The following is a 12,524-nucleotide window of genomic DNA, read 5'->3' as shown; positions in this document are numbered from 1 at the left end:
GGGAGCAGAATACAATAGACCAGTCTATGAAGACTGGAGGGGTTATTTATCATCAGGGGGCTTAGGGAGATTTAAAAAAAAAATTACTAATCAGTATTTCAAAAATAGTCATGAATTGTAGCTTTCCTGTTGCTGTATGACTAGTATTTTGTTTTGTTTTGTTTGTTTGCCAGTAGCTTGGGACTAGATATAAAAGGTGATAACACCAAAGAAGGCTATAATAATGTGTTCAAAATAACACAAGGAGGAATTCGATGTAGTATTTCCTAGGTACAGGGTTCCTAAGGTAGTGTAAAATTTTACTCTATTCTTTAATGAAAGTTATCGATGCAGATATAGCAGTCTGCTTCTTAACTATTGACCTGTTTTGGAATCTACTTTCATATTTAGAACAAAGCCTAGCACGATGTGATACCATGTCAGCAAGTAGTGTTAATCTCTGCATAATTTTCAATAAAGGGCAAGAAACTTGAGAGGAATGTCCTTTTACAGCCCCATATAATGAACAGGGAAGCATGACAGCTGATTTTCCCAGTATTTGTATTGTTTTCAAGTTCTACATGTTTTTTAAAACCTTTAACGTGTCTTCCTTCCCACCGCAACCCTGAAAAACAGCTAGCATAGAATTTCAGTCTGGAGATGACTGTTACAGTAAATACCAGCATGTCACTTAATACAAATTCTTGCCAAAAATTTCTGCGATAAAACCCACATCCTGTACGTATACATATTTATCTATTGGTACTAGAGTATAATCTAGGCAGTGTTTAAGCATCACATTTCAAAAAAGGAAATCCGTGTAAACCACTCATTACCTCTTCATCATCTGAGCGTATGCAGACGCTATCATCCGTGTGACACTTTTCTAATCCTATGTGGAACGGCTTCTTGAAGACAGATGCATCTTTAGCGTACATGGGGACTACTGAGTTCAAAACAGAGCTATTTCCAGTCAAGAATGCAAACCAGCAGAGATGGTTATTGCCCACCTCTTGCTTAACAGTCAGACAGTGGAGGTCTTGCCAATGAAATCAGCCTTTCAGGGCTCTCAGACAATTCCCATTTACTGGATGAGAGAGCTCACCTTAAGTGGCATGAGTGGAATCACGATACAGCCACTTCCACGGTCTTCAGAGCTGAGGTATATCATCTGCCATGCTTGCAGGGGACTGTTTGCCTTTCTACAAACACTTAAGATGCAATATTCCCCTGGTGTCTCTGTAATTCCTGTTTTGGAGTAAGGAAAGGGATAATTTTAACACAAGAACTGCAGTTGTGTCTGACTCCTGAGTAGACAGAAAGAGGAAAATTTCTTTAGTGCTGTCTCTTTAGGTTTTGTTTAATTTCTGACATTAAAATGTACATCTTTGCTCTTGTGCACATATTGTACCTTAACTTCTCTTGTATCCTTTGAAAAATAATTTTGCTAGCAGTTATAAGTCACACAGTGCTTTTCAATGTATATAATTCAGCACGCAGGAGAAGTGCATATCAAATTTATGGGCTGAAATGGAATCGTCAGCTATTCATGAGGCAACACCTGCAAGAAGGATGGTTTATGGCTTCTTGTCCTGAGCAATACAGAACTTCAAGCAACTACTGGGTTAACTTGTCTTTACAGAGAGCAAAAGCCCCGAGGGGAATCCAGCATTACTTATCTGTTTAAGAGCTGCCTCTGTGTGGTTGAGTGGTGTCTTGTTTTGTTTTTCCAAGGGGATCATAACTCATTTGCATAAACAGTTCCTAGTCCATAATGAATATACATACCAGGATTTATAATAGATAAGTTAAAGAAGATTTTATGAGACAGCAAAGCATGCAGTAGTAGAAGGGAGAAGAAGTACCCTTTTCATGCCGTCTGGCAAGAATAATCACTTAGAGTAGAAATATAGTTGGAATTTGTAAGTTATCCACGTACTTACATCAAAATTTAAAACAAACAAACAGGTATTTATGGGCACACTGGTGTTACAAGTGCTATGGTATACTGCTTTTGTGCATTGCATTTAATATCTGATAGGTAACATACAGGGCCAAGGTACACAGTATTTGTAAATATGTTATTAAAGAATGCACCGCTTTAGGCTGCAGAAGAAAATAAGAAACAACGTGGTCTTACTTAATCATTAGCATGGATCTTACATGACTTCTTTCAGGATAAGAAGAACAACGATTCTTAAGCAGAAACTTGGTCTGGTGGCAAGTCAGCTGCTACTCAGAAAAAGGAGTGAAACTCTGTATGGCATCCTCAGAAAAGGAAGGAGATCCAGGAAATTAAGGTCTGTTGCAGAGAGCTAAGGGCACATGCTACTCTTTAAACTAATTTACCAGTAAATCAGCTGTGATAAGATGTTGGAGAGATACAACCATGTTGTAGGTGTGGGTGGAAAGAATATGCACAGAAAAACAAGCTGGTTGGGTATGTGGAGAAGCATGTTGCTGGAAAATCTTGTGAGAAACTTCAAACTAGCTGACATATTGTGTATAAACTTGTGTCACATGCTGTTGATTAGGCAGAATTCAAATGCTGAAGAGACAGAACAGTGGCAGAGTCTCTGGCTTTGTGTGATTGCTGAACAGCCCAGTGTGGAACACTTAATCTCACATTAACTTTTACTTTTTGTTTGTTATGACTACTTAGTGCTGTTTCATGGCAATTTTAAGGTTATTTGATGGACTCCGGGGAAGGGAATCTGAGTGGCATAAACAATTGCAGTGGATACTGCAACTGGAAGACGCAAGAGGATTCTTAGGGAGAAGAGCAGAGGGATACAGGGAGAGGCAGAAATGAACAAGCAGGGAGTGCAAAGAGGGATCAGAGGTGTACCATTATGGCATAGTGTGGGAAACTGAGGCACGTACCAGTGCTGTTTGCTTAGCGTGGTAGACCCAGTTATCTAATTATTTTATCTGTCGTATTTCTACAAGCGATGTGCAAGCTATACTGCAACGTAGAGACAAGCACTAAAAGCAGTTCAGCTGCTGCAATCTGCAGACGCTGATGTCTGTGGTTGCTCATAATCTGGTATGTGGGAAGGAGGCTTAGTAAAGAAGAGGAGAGCCTCAATACATTTGGTTCTGTGGTTCTGTCAAACAATAGTGTTTCTGGTTTCAGAGTTTGCTTGGGTTGAAGTTCTTCAGACCCACTGCCTGAAGCAAGCCTCCAGGTGATAATACTATTAGGAATTTGCAGCATGAAGCTCCTTGGCAGCAGGTGCCATTTTTCAGTTTCTGTGGCAATGGAGCAGGTTCCAGGGAGTGGGAGGGGAAGTCTCAGGGAAAATTTGCAAGACACCTGAGAGAGGTGTGGAGGGACGGGGAGGGGATCTGGGAGAACCCAGAGGAGTGTCATGGGTCTGTGGCAAACTTGGGGGGAAAGGGGACTCAGTCTCTTTCTCCTCTCTCAGCCTACACCCACCTCTTCCTCCCCAGGGGTGGCTCCTCATGTTCTTGGAGTTTCCAGCTTGTTTCCAAAGCCCACAGCCGTCTCCTTCCCCCCTTATAGCTGTCTTTCTCTATCAACTCAACTTTGCCCAGAAAAAAATCCTCCTCATGGCTTTGCTGTAGCTTCTAATTATTCTCTGCCGAAAAGAAAAGGATGCCAGGAGCAACTCCTGCTACAAAGCAAAGAGGAGACAGAAGGTGGGTAAGGGCCATTTAGGCCAGAACAACAGGCTCTGTCTCCCAGGACGCAGGCAAAGTCATTGCAGTCTTCAGCTGCTCCTGCCTTGTCTTGGCCTACTGAATGGATGTCACTCAAGTAGTTGAGCTGATGTCAGAGGCCCAGTCTGACCTTAACTTTGTTGCTGTGCATAGAATATCTGAGTTGGAAAGGACCCACAAGCATCATTGAGTCCAACTCCTGGGTCCCCAAAGGACCACCCCAAAATAAAATATAAAAAAAAATCAGACCATGAGTCTGAGAGCGTTGTCCAAACGCTGCTTGAACTCCATCAGGCTCGGTGCCGTGACCACTGCCCTGGGGAGCCTGTCCCAGTGCCCGACCACCCTCTGGGTGCAGAGCCTTTCCCTAACCCCCAGCCTGACCCTCCCCTGTCCCAGCCCCATGCCGTTCCCTCGGGTCCTGTCGCTGTCCCCAGAGAGCAGAGCTCAGCGCCTGCCCCTCCGCTCCCCTCGTGAGGGAGCTGCAGGCCGCCACGAGGCCTCCCCTCAGCCTGCTCTGCTCTGGGCTGAACAAACCAAGGGACCTCAGCTGATCCTCGTACGTCTTGCCTTCCAGGTCCTTCACCATCTTTGTTGCCCTCCTTTGGACACTCCCTAACAGTTTTATACATTTCTTATACTGTGACACCCAGAACTGCACACTGTACTCAAGGTGAGGCCACACCAGCACAGAGCAGAGCAGGACAATCCCTTCCCTTGACCAGCTGGCAATGCCATGCCTGACGCGCCAGGGTACGGTTGGCTCTCCTGGCTGCCAAGACACACTGCTGGCTCGTGTTCAGCTTGCTGTTGATCAAAACCCCCAGATCCCTTTCTGTGGGGCTGATCTCCAGTATCTCATCCCCCAGTCTGTATTTATAACCAGGGTTACTCTTTCCCAGGTGCAGAATCCAGCACTTGCTCTTGTTAAACTTCATTGGTTGGTGATTGCCCAGCTCTCTAATTTCTCCAGATCTCTCTGCAAGGCCTCACCACCCTCGACGGAGTCAACAGCTCCACCCAATTTGGTATTGTCCTCAAACTTGCTCAGAAAAACTTCAAGTCCTTCAATCAAACCATTTATGAAAACATTGAAGAGGACTGGTCCTAAAACAGAGCCCTGGGGAACCCCACTAGTGACAGGTCACCCCTCTGGATCTGACCCGTCAGCCAATTGTTCATCCATCTTATTATGCTTTTATCTAACTGTATCCTGGTCACTTTGTCCAGAAGGATACTGTGAGAGACAGTATCGAAAGCTTAACTGAAATCCAGAAAGATTACAGTGACTGGCTTCCTTTGGTCAACTAGCTGGGTGATTATGTTGTAGAATGAAATTGTTAGACATGAGATTTCCCTAGCGAACCCATGCTGGCCCTGGCCAATGACTGCATTGCCCTTTAGATGTTTTTCATTAATTTTCAGAATAATCTTCTCCATAATTTTACCAGGCACTGAAGTAAGACTGACAGTCCTGTAATTGCCAGGATCTTCTTTCTTGCCCACCTATGCGGTTGTTAGAGATGTGACTTTTGTTAGGTAAAGCACAATCTGTCAGGTGTTATGAAGAAAGCATAATTGGTAAAAGTACCAAAACTAACCCTTTACAAGAATACTTGCCCAGCGATTTGCTACACCAGTCAATGAGCAACGATTTAAAGCGGACCACCAGCTGGTAAAGATCAGCCAAACTGGAAAGCGCTCTCCACCTCATAAAACTCATCTTGCTCAGCCCAAAAAGAAGCAACACAAAGCTACCTTCTGGGTCACCTGGCTGTGTAGGACCTTCAGGGACAGCTGGGACCAAGGTTGCACATCCAGAGCCAACACACTTAATGCCCTACTCCTCCTGGCTACTTACCAGCAGTCCTGTCAGCAAGGAATGGGGAGTTAGCAATAACCACTCCTCCATTATTAATCACTCTTTCACAGAGGTAATGAATACCCACAGTCCTTTACACACTTCCAATTATTGCATAGTAATTAATGTGTGCATTTAGCCCATCCTGTCCTAAACCACAACATGCCTAAGTCTCTTGAGTCAGTTCAAGCCTGTCTTGTAGGTTTCTAAACCAGGATCAATTAATGGTAGGTATTTCCTGCACACCCTCTGAAAATTCTTCTGCTACTTCCCTTCCAAGTATGATTTCCAGTGCAGTGATCATCAGGAAGGGGTGACTGTCGTGTACACAAGGATTATAGGTCCATGAGAAGAGAATTGATGGGAGCAGTAACCTCTTCTCTTGTCTCCATATTTTTCAGTATGTGCAGAGGCTGCATCTTTGTGTCTAGTTTAATGAGGAACTGAAGTAATGCTAACTAAGTGTGCGTTGGAATCAAAAATTTTTCTCTTTATTCCAGATGTTTTCTGTCCAGCCAAAATCTTGGCCAGTTGACCTCTCCACCTCAATGATATTGATACTCTGTCTACTAGCATAAGTAAAACACAGCTCTGTTCCCTGAAAACTTTCCTGACATAGATTACTAACCATCTTCCCTTTCATTCAGGTGTTACCTTTGACTGGTCTCATCAGGGTCTTCTTATCCATACAGTGTGTAAAATTGTTGTCCTCATCTAATCTCATTTCTCAAATCAGTATTCAAGACTTTTAGTGTTTATCTGGACCCTCACCACAAGACCGTAAACTGGATCTACCTTCACTACAGAAATGCTGGAATGTCAAGACTCAGTAATTTCAAAATCTCAGCAACTGTATATTCTTTTAGATTCTTAAACTAATAGATTTTTCTAAGCTGTATAATCTCACCAGAATCTTAAGGGATACCATCTGGCTGTAGCATCACAAAAATCTAAGTATATCCTCCCCCAGCCCAAAAACACAAGATTTTTTTGAAGTAGAACTGTTGAATATCTTTTTACAATTAAAACAAATTTAACAATTATTTGAAGATGAAAGAGCATCATCAAAGCTAGGAAAGTAGATTGCATGACCTTCCTGTAAATTACTTGAAAATCCCAGACCTGATGGGAATCTGGAGTTTGAGAAATGTTTGTCCTTTGTTCCCCTAGCTCAGGAACACTGTTCTTCCTGCACTAGGGACAAAAGTCGTAATGCAGATCTCTGAATTTACCATGGGAATAACAAGGCAGGATACAGATATTAAATATTTACTTGTGACCAAGTCCACTCTGTTTAGTGCTTTCCTGAATTAGGACTGTTATTAGCAGTGAATCTGATGACAAAGACAAACTTTCTTATCAGCCTTCTTTCTACTCAACTATAGCTTTCTAGTATCCTGCAAGCGCACAAGTCACAGCCCGAGTTCTAGCTGTGCTGCATCAGGGGTCTGGCTTTATTAATGTCCCTATTAGATGAGGAAAGAGCACAGTCTGGAGAACAATTTGAGGTTTCATTAAGGCCTGAGTGGGTATTACTGTGTATTTAAGTCAATCTGCAACACTCTCTCATCTGGATGATGTATGCTACATCCCACCTGTGTAAGGTTTTGTTTTGCCAGAGGTCTTTTATCCTTGTGTTTTCTCACTATTCCCCATCAAAGAAGCTTTGTTAATATACTCAGCGTTCCTTTTCTGCAAGAATCCCTCACAGTTCTATGTACATAATTAAGTGTACATGTATGCCCATGTGTATTAAAAAGGATAGGTTTATATATTCATGCCTATAAGAAGAGCAAATGTGAAGTGAACTGCTATTTACAGATAATCCTAGGCCAATGAACAAAATGCACAACCCATATGTAGACAGGTGGATAAAGTAGTGCATCTTTTTATAACTGAAATTACAGGAATGTTAAAAAAGTAGAATGAGACTTTTGTTTGAATACCTGTTCACAGTATTCATACAAGCCCTGAAAGCTTTGCGAAGGTGGATTCAATTTCTACTTAAAGAATTCAAGAAGATGCAGAGAAAAAAACATGTTTTATCTGATCCTGTTTGAATGGGTAGTTGAATGGACAGAGTTCCCACTTTTCTCAGCTCTTGGCTAAATATATTTCTTTTGTACCTGTGACAGCAAAGGGGATCATTTTTTGTACACGGTGTTGCTAGCCAGAGAGGCTTCCAGCACTCTTGGAGACCATCAATCTCCTTTCTCAACAGTACCACTACATCTTCCGCTGGTGTGGGTTTCTGTGGAAGTTCCTAATGCACGTAAATGAGTAAAACTGTAATGACAGCAAACTGCCTCCAGCTGAAGTATCATGATGCAGTTTCACAATCAGCCTAGGGTGACCTCAATCCATTTTGCTGCTTCCTTCCCTTGTGCCCTACTCCTGCCAGCAGCACCAGTCGTCCTACAGTTACACGCTCACCTGTATCAGCTGCCTGATTTGGCAAAAACAGCTGCTTTTGGAAAGGGAATGGGTTGTGAGTTGTTTTTTCGTTTTGTTTTGTTTTGTTTTTCCAGCTTAATCGTGTCCCTTTCCTGACTGCACAACCCCATGGGAGTCAGTTCCAACACAAAACAATGAAAAGACTGTGAGTGGGGCAGGAGGTAAGGTCGTCTGTCTCTTCAGCAGCAATGCAGATGGCTTAAGCTGGTGAAATCTCTCACTGAAAAGGTATTAAAACAGGCTGATAGAAACAAATTGTGCAAACTGCCAGGACTTGACAGTATCTACTCTTTGACTTCCAGCTGAAATACGAGCGCTGCCTTGTTTGTAATGTTTTTAGGCCTTGTTGAAGTGGCCTAAGTAACATAAGAATGGAAAGTGGATAGTTTGGGATTGTTTTAAGGCTCTGCCATGAATTTGGTAAGCATAAGCCAGTATCTCTGATTTCTGTACCAAGAAGATAAAGTAAAGCTGTTACCAAAACTAGAACTACTGTATACAGTAAGTGGATATAATAAGACAAGTCAATATGGCTTTTTCAGAGGGAAGTTGTACTTCTGAAAACTATTAGAGTTGTTTATGATGAGTGTAGAAAGGTGAACAAGGAGCTAAGAGTGATCCACTTTGATTTCCAAAACACTTTTGCTCTGGTCCCTGAGTAAAGGCTTATGAGAAATTGAGTTCATGATGGTAAGAGACATCATGATGAGGTAAGGGACAAAATCTTCTGTGGGTCAGTAACTGTTTAAAAGCTGTGCAGCAGTGGATAAAAATAACATTTTTTTCCACAATAGATATTTGTTACAATTCTACTGGGGATCCATGCTGTTATTTGTGGTGGTTTTACCTTGCTGGGCAGCTAATCTCTAGCACAGCCATTCTCTCACTCCCTCTCCTCAAAGGAAAAGGGGGGAGAAAACACGATGAACAGGGCTCAAGGGTTGAGATAAGGACAGGCAGATCACTCACCAATTATTGTCATGGGCAAAACAAACTCAGCATAGGGAAATTAATAAAATTTATTACCCGTCCCAGTCCCTGACACTTCATCTCCACCGCTCCTTCATGGTCACTCTCTGCCCCTGCTCCCCGTGGGGTCCCTCCCACGGGATGCCGTCCTTCCCGAACTGAGCCTGCCCACAGGCAGCAGCTCTCCAAGAACTGCTCCCACACGGCTCCGTACCACGGGGTCCATCCCCCAGGAGCAAACTGCCCCAGCACGGGTCCCCCACAGGTGGCAGCTCCCCCCAGACCCCCTGCTCCTGCGTGGGCTCCTCTCCACGGGCTTCAGCTCCGGCCCGGGGCCTCCTCCTGCGGGGGCTCTCCATGGGCCGCAGCCTCCTCCAGGCCACATCCACCTGCTCCACCGGGGGCTCCTCCACGGGCTGCAGCGTGGAGATCTGCTCCGTGTGGGACCCATGGGCTGCAGGGGGACAGCCTGCTCCACCAGGGGCCTCTCCACAGGCCGCAGGGGAACTGCTGCTGCCTGCCTGGAGCACCTCCTGCCCTCCTCCTGCACTGGCCTTGGAGTCTGCAGGGCTGATTCTCAATCTTTGCTCTCCCAGCTGCTGTGTTGAAGCAGGTTTTTTTCCATTTCTTAAATTTGCTCTCACAGAGGTGCGAACAACATCGCTTATTGGCTCAGCTCTGGGCAGTGGCAGGTCCCTTTGGAGCAGGCTCAAACTGGCCCTTATGAGGCAGTTTCTGGATTCTTCTCACAGAGGCCGCTCCTGCAGTCCCCCGCTACCAAAGCTTTTCCGTGTAAACCCGATACATTATTTTATTACTAAGTGAAATCAAAAAGCTGAAGAATGAGGTTATGAGCTTTGCTAATGATACTAAGTTCTCTAGGATACTAAAAGTAAATGCCACCTGTAAAGTGTTGCAGAAGGAGCCCATGAATAGCTGCATGAGGGGAAAAAAAAAAAAAGAGCTGACACAATTAGGTTAATTTTAGAAAATCCTAACTTTTCATTGCAGAGTGGTGGTTTCTAAACTAATATTAGTACCACTCAGGAAAGAGTCTGTAGAGTCATTTTGAGAAATTTGATGAAAATACGTGGTCATGGTCAAAAGGCAAACCTCCAGGAAAGAAACTGAGAATAAACTGAAAACACTGCTATGTCACTCTTTAGTTTACAAGAAGAGCAAGAAGAATGATCAAAGATGTCCATACAAGGAGATAGTAAATGAAAACTAAACAAACTAAGACTTTTAGAGAAAGAAAAACTGAGGGGATACTATGAAAGAGATCTTTCAAAATGGTGACTGGTATGGAGAAGGGCAGATGGGGAGCAGTTATGTACAGCTTTGCACAACAGGAGAACTGAGTGGGAGTCTGCAAAATTGTCATCTGGCAGCTTCAAAATACAGGAAAGTTATTTTTCCCATAATGTAGAATTGAATGTAGAATACGTATTCTGTCAGGATAACAAAAATGTGATGGGTTAAAAAAGGAATTGGAGAGATCTGGGAGACAAGTCCATTGAAGAATATTGCACAGTGGTCTAGAAAGAATTCTCCTGCTTGGAAATGCTGAGAACTAAAGGATATGCCCTGGAAAGAATCAATTTTTATGTCTAATGAGCTTTTCATAAGCACTCACAAATTGGCCATTGTGGCGAAGAGAGAGCTAAGCTATGAAGACCTTTGGTCTGCCCAAGTACAGACATTTAAACTTCTACTTTCCAAGTAAAATAAATGGCTCTAATGAGGCTTCTAATAATAACCACATAATGTGAGGTTACCACAGGTAAAGGATATTTCAGATACTACATTTAGCTTAATATTGCCTCGATAACAACACTGAAATATACAAATGGCATTACTGGGCATTATTCAAGTGACATTGGTCACACGCCATGAATGCAACAAACCCTGTGCATGACCACAGCTCTTCCTTCTGATAAACACCATGCCATATGTTTTTGTCAGGTACTAATTTGGAGGAGAATTAATCTATATAAAATTATTACATTAGAGCGTCCTAGTTATGTCAAAGGATAGAGCTAGGGGGTTCTTCATTTATACAAATATTACTGAACATTTAATTTCAGAGTCTCAGTCTGGTGGATAGTAAAAAACGACTACCCACCAAACTCGTAGCATTAAATGGAAACTATATTTTTGGCAGCTCATTGGAGAGGGATTAATATTACTGGAATGGCTTTGTTTTTCAGCAGTCTCCTTAAAACAGCTTCCTCTGAACACATATTTCTATTTTATTTAGAAAAGGAAATACGGTATTAGAAATCGATGTTTTTAAAGGGTAATTTAAGGAAATCTAATCTTGGCAGATGGTGAAATATTTTCAATTTAAAACAAATAGTATTTCTGTCATTCAGTCGGCTTTTTCAGATTAGACCATTACTCCTTGATAAGTTAATTACAAAACAGAAAGAGACTCAACCAATGTAAAAAAGCATATTAATGAAAGTATAGAACACATGTCCAAAAGCTGTTTTTACTGATTTATTGGTGAAATTCTGCTTTGTATATAAAAAATGTTGTCTCCGACTTGTTAAATCATAGGAAAGAATGCTCAATTTTTCACCCAATCACAACTAATTTCTTTACATTGGTACAGCGATGGACTATTGTTTTTCTGTGCTACAATCCATTATGAAAAGTGACAGCATCATAATTGAAATTATTTAAAATATGGTGCATTTAGATAATTCTTTACTTCAGTATAAATATAAAATACAGAAGAAGTGCTGTTATTGGAAACTGCTAGGATGAGCTACTGGAATGGAATTGTTGCTCAGTAGGCCATATTCCCCTGGGGACAGCAAATGAAAAATATCAGAAATTCCTTTGAAATGCAAAAAGGAGGGGGGGGGGATGGAAGGAACCTTTTTGTTGTGTCTGAAGCCTGGTCATCTTTAGTCAAATCTTTGTGCCACAGGGTAGACACCAAATATAAAATGCTGTGGAAGTTTCATACTGCATAGGTACTTAGGCTCCGTGCAGACATGGGAGAAAAATTCATGAGTTTTGTATGTCAAGGATAGGAAAGATTGGGACAGACAATAGAAAAAGGAGTGCAGGAATCTTCCAAAATATCAATTATTTAAAGAGCTGTTGCTGCATGTGTAAAACACAAGATGCTATTTATCAACAGACAAAGTGTCCATGCAGTGCTGTAGTCTATGGTGTTTCTGGTTGTTATCTCACTTGAATCATTCAGAGTTTTACTAATCAGAAACGTGACCCCTGTTGCCCCTGTTGTTCCAAAGTACATCCACAAAAACCACATTGTATTTTCTGCTCAACTAGCCTGGAATTTCTCTTCTGCGAGGGCATCAAGATCTGGTTCATGGCTGGCGCCTCCCATCAGTTGACTTAAATGTGCTTAATTTCATTTAAAAAAATGAAACCAGATTTTATCTAAAATATGTTTTGTTTCTGCTGACTACAATTTGTTGCAGGTTGATTAACAATCCCCAGGCCTGAAATACTGTTTTGATTAGTGTTTGTTCTTAATAGTGAAATGCTGGAACAAAAAGGTGAGGTAGTTTAGCAAGCTTCCAGCTGCTACAAAAGC

The sequence above is a fragment of the Anser cygnoides genome, chromosome 3, assembly GCF_040182565.1.
Source record: "Anser cygnoides isolate HZ-2024a breed goose chromosome 3, Taihu_goose_T2T_genome, whole genome shotgun sequence".
NCBI lineage: Eukaryota > Metazoa > Chordata > Aves > Anseriformes > Anatidae > Anser > Anser cygnoides.
This window is presented reverse-complemented; position numbering follows the sequence as displayed.